Genomic DNA, 8,368 nt, shown 5'->3' with positions numbered 1-8,368 from the left:
GGAAGAATTGTTGAAGCGGGAGCTTTATCATCAAGTAGGTGAGGGAATAGAATCTAGACCTGTGGTGGTGGTAGTAATGATAGCTTTGACCTTATAGTATCAGGAAGGATGAATCCAGGTAGCATTAGAGCCAAGTTTATAGTCACTGAGAGTGACCAGTAAACACAGTTGGTTTTTTTCCCTAGCCACATTGAACCACATGGATACTTACAGGAGGGTAGAGGGTGTTGTAGCATTGCGCACTTATTAAAAGATGAACGTGTGATAACTCATAGTTCCCAAATGCCTGTATTTAGCAAAATAAAAGGTACTAGCATAAGAAAAATATTTATAATAACTGGTAACTTCCTAAATACATAAATGAATGATTAAAGTGTGTCTAAGATGAAGAATGCTATACAGCATTATCCAAGAGAATAAGAAGACCTGGGGTTTGAAGCTAAAATATATATACGACAACCCCTTTCCAATAATCTCAAATCTAGTGGGGGAGTGCTCTTATAAAAATACTTCATGGTGGAAATAAAGTCTGCTAAAGTGGGAAGAAAGTCAGTCTTGTCTGAATGAAGAAGCAAACTCTTAAGGAATTGACTTGAGCAGTCTTGAAGGACAAGTTTATTGATGAATAAGGTGAGCTTTAATTTCTATCTACACTCTTCCCCTGGAGTCAAAGAACCAGATTTGAATTTTTACTTCATGGTACCTGTATGACCTGGGACATCTTTATGCCTCACACACAAGTATACAGCAAATATTGGCTATTAATTTCACTCCCTACTTATGTTTTCAGTTATTTCATATATACTAATACTCAAATGTTTATTTCCTACTTACTCCTTTCTACAGCACCAGATCCATTTCTCTCACTGCCTACTGTGTATCTCCTTTTAAATATCAAACAATTTCACCGTACCTAAATTCTCCCCAGGCAATCTGTCCATCAAAACTAGTATATTTCACATCAATAAACACCATTATCAGTAACTTGGGGATCCTCTTAGATTTCTCTTTTGCCTCCCCACTCCATACCAAATAAATCTGACTTACCCTAGAATCGATAGTTCTTAACCTTCAAGCCCGCACTGCTCCATTACTGCTATCACTGCTTTGGTTTATGGGCTAAGATAACTACAGTTGCCTCCTAAATGGTCATTTGGCCTCCAGTCCTGTCTGGCATATATAGTAGGTTTTCCACAATATTTACTAAATGCTATTTAACCAAGCAGTGATCCTTTCATCACTCATACCAGAGTGGTCTTATTAACAAGCAGTTTCTGTTCATGTAATTTCCTTGCTTAACATCTTTCCTGTGGGTTTCAGGATTAAACTGAAATCCTTTGTGTCACCATCCCTTCCCCCAGCCCTGCCAATTCCAGCAAGCTTGGGCACGTAACCTGTATAGCTAGCCACATGAGCCATGCTGAACTACTTGTGATAGATTTTCATCCACGTACAGGTTTCCTATGCCTGAAATGCCCTGCACACTCCTCATTACCATCCCTTTTTCACTTGGCCTTCACGACAATTCAGAACACTAGGATGCCGTCCCTGGTTCCTGAGTTTCCATAGGAATTAGGTGAATTTCTTGAAAGGCCTTACCCAGTATTTCTAGACCTTTCAGTGTTCTCTCACAGCAAGCACTCGGTGTTTGACAAGGGTGTCAATATCTGTCATGTTTCTTACGAAGTTTTAATTTTTTTTCCTCCAATGCTACTAATAAATGCTTATTCTTTACTGGAAAACATTTGATTGCAGGAGTTTTTTCCTGAAGTTATATCATGACAGCCAGTTACCAAACAGGTCTCATTTTTTTTTTCTATTAAAGTTTAATAGGTCCATTTCTTCACAAGCTGATAAGGTTTGAATTTACTTATCCAGCTATGCTTCAGTGTAGTATAGAATCTGTAGAAATTGCATGTAAACACTGTTCATTGTCCTCAGTGTTCTATTTAAAGTATGCCAACTTACGTTTATTGTAAACAGCTTAGATAAGGTTGGAAACAAAGCCTCACTGGTATACATTTTGAAATCTGTTTTAGTTTCTTTTTATATCACCAAGGACAGAAGCACTAAAAATTATTCTGGAAGTAAGATTTTTTGGTCAATTATTGGTTTTTTCCTAACATGTCTCTGCAAAAATACTAACCTAAGCAACTTTGCTTATGAATTGGTAAATTGAGTTCCTTTAGAATGTATGACTCTTGAACTAAGTGCATTGGGGTGCATCATATGCAAAATAAGCAGTGAATTTAAAAATTAGCCTTAGTGTTCTGGTGTAGGACCAGATAATAGAGGTCAAAATGGTTTAGTGTGTATTAAAATAACTGTCATAAATGTACTTAAGTCTTTAGAACAGTAAACGTATTATGTACTGGTTATAACCATGTTTAATAAGTATGGCTTTAAGGCCTTAAAAGCTTTTAATAGAAGAAAATAGCATAAAATATTATTCATTGATAACTACACCAGTGAAGTTCATTTTACTGGCAAAAATGATTTGGACATTTATTATGAGAAAAGTAAATTACAAGTTATTTGCTCATTAGTGAAATGAAAACCTGAAAATCAAAAATGGAAGTGATTTGGATGAAATGAGTCTGACAAATTAGTCTTTAATTATATTAATCCTCTTAGTGACATTATTACCTCTGTATACAATCTACCTGTTGACTTCAAACCTGCTGAAAATGTTGCCTTTTCAATGATTAAATACTTCACATCAGAATTCTGAGCAGGGAAGATAAATCATGTGCATTCTTGTAATTTGGAATCTGTGGCTATTAGAGCTTAAGAATTTTAATGTGATTCTAGTGACCATGATCAGAGAAAATGAAATATTTGCAACTCTGTAAATGGTGTGGTTGGAATCACAAAATTGCGTTGCCCTTTATTACACTGTTCTTAATACATTAGAATCACCAAAAAGGAAAGGTCAAAAAGTGTTTAGTTTATTTTCTACCAGAAATGAAGACCACATAAGTACTTCTCAGGCTACATATTCAGTGCTGCAGTACCTGTAGTACTAAAACCCTACAATGGAAAAAATGCTGAGAGAAGATTGGGACGTTTCACTTGTAATAGTTATGTTTTAATATTTTCCCCAAATTAAATGAGTTTAAATCCTTTCAATTAAGTTAAATCCTTGAGTTTAAATGCTTCTCACAAAGCATTCCATATCAAGGTCTAAGCATAGACATGAAGAAAATTAGAGCAGAACTATTCATAATCAAATTGTTTAAAGCTTGTGATAAAGATGAAAAGCAGCCAGAGAAAAAGATGTTTATACAGAAATCATAAGAATGACAGCATTGTCAGAGCAGTGCAAACCAGATCGTGCAATTATCAGCCTACTATTCTATATTTACTCCTTCAAGAATATAAAAATACAAATTTTTCAGCTACTCAAAAGCTGAGTCTCTAATACAAAAAGTATTGAGATTCTTTTGGCAGAAGAAAACTGGTATCAGATGGAAATTGGGTCTACACAAGTAGCACAGAAAGTGCTATGTAGCTAAATATAGTTATGGGTTTTTTTCCCACTTACTATTTAAGTCTCTTTAAAAGGTAATTGTTTAAAGCAAATATACTGTGAGACTTTTATGTACGAGTAAAATATGCAGCAAAAATTGCTCACAGGTCCAGAGGGGAGAAATGGAAGTGAGCTATTGTAAGGTTATACACAAAGTTGTAGGCATCTTGAAGGTAGTCTGATAAGAGAGATGCTATAAAAGCAACCACTGAACATAACCAAGAGTTATACATAATACACTTATAAAGGAGGGAAAAAGTGGAATCACAAATAATGCAAAAGGAGGTAGAAAAAGGAAACGTGACAGAAAACAAATAGGCTTGTAGGTTTAAACCCAACCACATCAATGATTGCATTAAATATAAATGATCAAACACCCCCAATTATAAAGTACTGATTGTCAAACTGGATAAATGAAGCAAGACTTACATGATCTTACAAGAAACCCACTGTAAACATAAAGACAGGTTAAAAGTGGAAGGGTGGAAAATAACTATAATTCTAGTAAAAACAGCAAAGAATAGAGGTAAAGAATGTCACGTCATAAGTCAATCACAAAAGCATAACAAACGTTTATGAATGTTCTAGTCTTCAAAATATATGAAGCAAAAATTGATAGAACTGCATGGCAAAAATAGGGAAATCCACAATTAGAGATTTCTACACTTCTCAGTAATTGATAAAACAAGCAGGAAAGTCAGGATATAGAAGATGACAAACTATCAATCAACTTGACCTAGTTGATATTTATAGAACACACTACCCAATAACAGAAATCATTCTTTTCAAATACACGTGGGACATTTATGGAGATAAAGTAGAGCACAAACAAATATATACATACTGTATGATTCCATTTATATGAAGCTCAAGAACAGACATTTAGCTGTTGTGATGGAAGTCAAAATAGTGATTACCTTGTGGGGCATTGTGCTGGTTATTGATTGGGTCGGGGCACAAGAAACCTAGGTTGCTAGAATTGTGTATAAATCTGGATGGTGGTTACAACTGTGTATATATGTTTTTAACAATCACTGATCTATAGAGTTAAGATTTTTGCACTTCGTGTATGAATATTATACCTCAAAATAGTATTCACCTAGAAATACAAATAGCATAATAGAATAGAATAAGAAATTACAGAGAAGAAGACACACCTATATAGGAGTTTTTCCAGCACCATTTGTTGAAAACATTTTTCTCTATTGAATTACCTTAACACTTTGCTGAAAATTAATTGAATTTGTATTTATGTATGTGTGTATACATATCTTTGTATCTATATCTCTGTATATCTATATTTGTGTATCTATAAAAACATAAATATACTAAGAAACAGCAGCAGCTGTCTATCACAGTAGAGAAAATGTTGGCATTTTGAATCCAGGCACTGCCAAAAGAAGCCCCCCAAATCAATAATCCTCAGAAGAAAAAAAGTGGAATCCACGGTCACTACAGTATATGAACTTCAATGTCCAGTTTTCAATTAAAAATTACTAGGCATGTAAAGAAACAGGAAGAAAAGTTTGGAGAAAAGGCAGTCAATAGAAAAGGACTTAGGGTACCCAGATGTTTGATTTAGAAAAGACTTAACGCATCTCCTTTATTTTGTTGAAGTGCTAATTATATTGATTAATGTTTGAGTGCTACATCTATCTTGGGTTCCTGAGATAAATCTTATTTGATCATGAAAACTGTACATATTGTTTCCACTCTCATGAAAACTGTACATTGTTTTTAAAATTGTGTTTCTTATAAGATCCTACCTCCATGGCAAATCACAAAAGCCACTGAGATTAGCATTCTTTCTTCTGTTATTTTGGGTAAAAAAAAACTCAAGAGTTTTGCACTAAAATATAAACTCCATAAATGTAGAGACGTTTGTGTTTTTCTTTTGTATGCCTAATGACTAGTATAGTGTCTGACATAGAGTAGATGCTCAATATTTATTGAATAAATGACTTAAAAACATGCTGAAATTAGTAGTTGGCTCTGTGGAGTAAGAATTGCAGAAAAGGGCCAGATTGTATGAAACTAGTTATTAATTTTTTAATCTATTTTAAGATTTCTTAATAGAAGTTCAGTAGAAGTAAATAGAATAAACTCATCAACACTCGCTAAATATTGACATATGTCGTGAATTTTTAAATGTAAGATACAAGAGGGGATTTAAATTTATGGACTAAAATTACTTCTAGGGCATAATATCAGTTAAAAATATATAATGGGTGAATACATGCTTTAAAATCTTTTAAAAAGTTTTTGAATATGTGGTCTTTCAATTATCTGACTCTATAACTTTAATCCTCACTGGTCTATTGATTAAGCAGACACTCGAAGACAGAATGACCACAGTTACATATTAATGATTTAGGCCCCTGCGAAAGATATCAGAGGTCCCTAAGCAAAGCATATATTTGTTATTTACAAATTGCATAGCATGTTATTAACCTTTTGGGCACTAGAGGGTACTGGTGTTTCAGACCAACACAATTCGGACTTTTTCTACTCAGACACCAAAAAAATGGCAATCAGAATCCAACTGCCAGCATTCTATTGTGTGCCTCTTCAGTTCCCCCAAATTACTTGTTTGCAAGGTGAATAGCTACAGCTTAGGATGGGGTGAAGCAAAACACCAAAAGGAGGAAAGTGTTACACAAAAGATCTTAAATGCAACACATTTAAAGCATTGGTGTAGAGGTGAGTTAAGAGAGGCTAACAATTCTTCGATAACTGTATGTCCTTATGCTTGTATCTCTTATGAAATCTAATTTGTGTATATTGCAATGGGGGAAACAAAAGTTTCAAAGAAGTCAAATATTCATAAATAAAAATGAGAATAATTTTTGATGTAACTGGAGATTGGCTTTGCTTTCTTTGATGTATGAATCATAAAAAGGTCTTAAATTTTAAAATACATAGTTACACTAGAATTTTATTGCTGTAACATTAAATTTTGATATGTACTTTCATCCCATTGTTTTGGATAAAGCTTGTTTCTAAGAATACCATCAAAATTATTTTACTTTTCGGGCTTCCCTGGTGGCGCAGTGGTTGAGAATCTGCCTGCCAATGCAGAGGACACGGGTTCGAGCCCTGGTCTGGGAAGATCCCGCATGCCGCGGAGCGACTGGGCCCGTGAGCCACAATTGCTGAGCCTGCGCGTCTGGAGCCTGTGCTCCGCAGCCAGAGAGGCCATGATAATAAGAGGCCCGCGCACCGCGATGAAGAGTGGCCCCCGCTCACCGCAGCTAGAGAAAGCCCTCGCACAGAAACGAAGACCCAACACAGCCATAAATAAATAAATAAAATAAATAAAAAATTAAAAAAAAAAATTATTTTACTTTTCAAAGGACATTTTAGAAAAACATTTTCCCAAGTATGGGTTTGAGAGTAATTAAAACTAATAAGACGAAAGTTTGGGGAAAGATTTAAAAGGTAAACCACTTCATTCCTTCCTAGCTATTCTCATTAGAAACATGACATTTAAAAGAGAAATAAATTTCAAAAGTGTAAAAAATTTTAACAGTAAAACACAAAGTGAAATTAGTGATATGATTAATGTATGTTGTTAAAATAGTTTACATTACATTTTTGCTTTTTTCTCCTTTAAAAACTATATAGCCCTATAATGTTTCTTTTTTCTTTTTTTTTTTTTTCAAACTATCATACAGAATCAAAACAACAGCATAGAAAGAAAGAATGCAGGGGAACATATTCCATTCTCATTTCCTACCACTGATTTACACCCAATAACAATATCAACATGAAGAACTGAACTGACCGGGGCTTGCTCTGAAAGTCAAGCTGAAGTCTGAGTAATGGTCTTCATACTGCTATATGATTAGGTCTAATTTCTTAAATATGAGGAAAAATGAAGTTTGTAAATAATTTTTAAAATCTTTTCATTTCCCGGTCAAGATGAAGAGGCAGAAAAACCAGGCTTTCCCTAGATTTGAGAACAGCTGGTCTTACCACTGATTTTCACCTGTTGAGAGTGGTTATGGTACCTATGTAAAGAACACTGCTTCAAATAAGAAGATGGAGACTGGAGAATTGCTGAAAGACTTGGGCACATCCTTTAACTTCATGGAGCCTCAGTTACCTCACCTTAAAAGGGGAATAATAATAGCAACAGGACCTTGGAGGATGTCTGGAAAAAAATGGGAAAATGGTTGTGAAACATAAAATATTGGCTTAGTAAAAGATGTTACTAGGCGATTATGCCCATTTTCACTAAATGTGAAGGCCTACATAACATCTAAATGCAGTTTCCAGTCCTAATTGCATAGAAATGGACCAGGGGTGGAGAAAGATGGTTGGAGACTTTGTAAGAACTTGCCTTTTTCCTACGCCCCACCCCGCCTTCACTCCCAAAGGGAAGCAGCCTTTGATTTCAATATCTCAGATGCACTGAGATAGTGAAAGAGTGAGGTAATGAGTGGCTGCCACCTGCCTCTAGCCACTTTTGCCCTAGCTAACTTTTTTTTTTTTTTTTTTAATGAAGGGGAAGAATTTAGGCGGGGGATGGGGGTAGGTTAGTAGTTGGGATTTCTTTATTTTTGAATTCGACCGTCTGATTTTATTTTGTTCTCCTGTACCTATCCCCTTAAATCTCGAGGCACTATTTTATAGTTTCAGTGCGCCCCTGGGGACAGAGCAACTTGGCCCGCTCATGATCATGCTAGAGTCCCGAAGCAGAAAGGGAAGAATGTTCGGGCTCACCTATGCAACGGGAGAGTGGTCCGCTTAGATTGCGCAGCGTCAGGTGAATGACACTTGCCAGCGTTACAAAAGAGCTTCAGGAGGAAGACCTGTTCCTTGCACGAGCGTCTGTGG

The sequence above is a fragment of the Balaenoptera musculus genome, chromosome 1 (assembly GCF_009873245.2).
Source record: "Balaenoptera musculus isolate JJ_BM4_2016_0621 chromosome 1, mBalMus1.pri.v3, whole genome shotgun sequence".
NCBI lineage: Eukaryota > Metazoa > Chordata > Mammalia > Artiodactyla > Balaenopteridae > Balaenoptera > Balaenoptera musculus.
The sequence above is the reverse complement of the archived record's forward strand: the minus strand, read 5'-3'. Positions refer to the sequence as shown.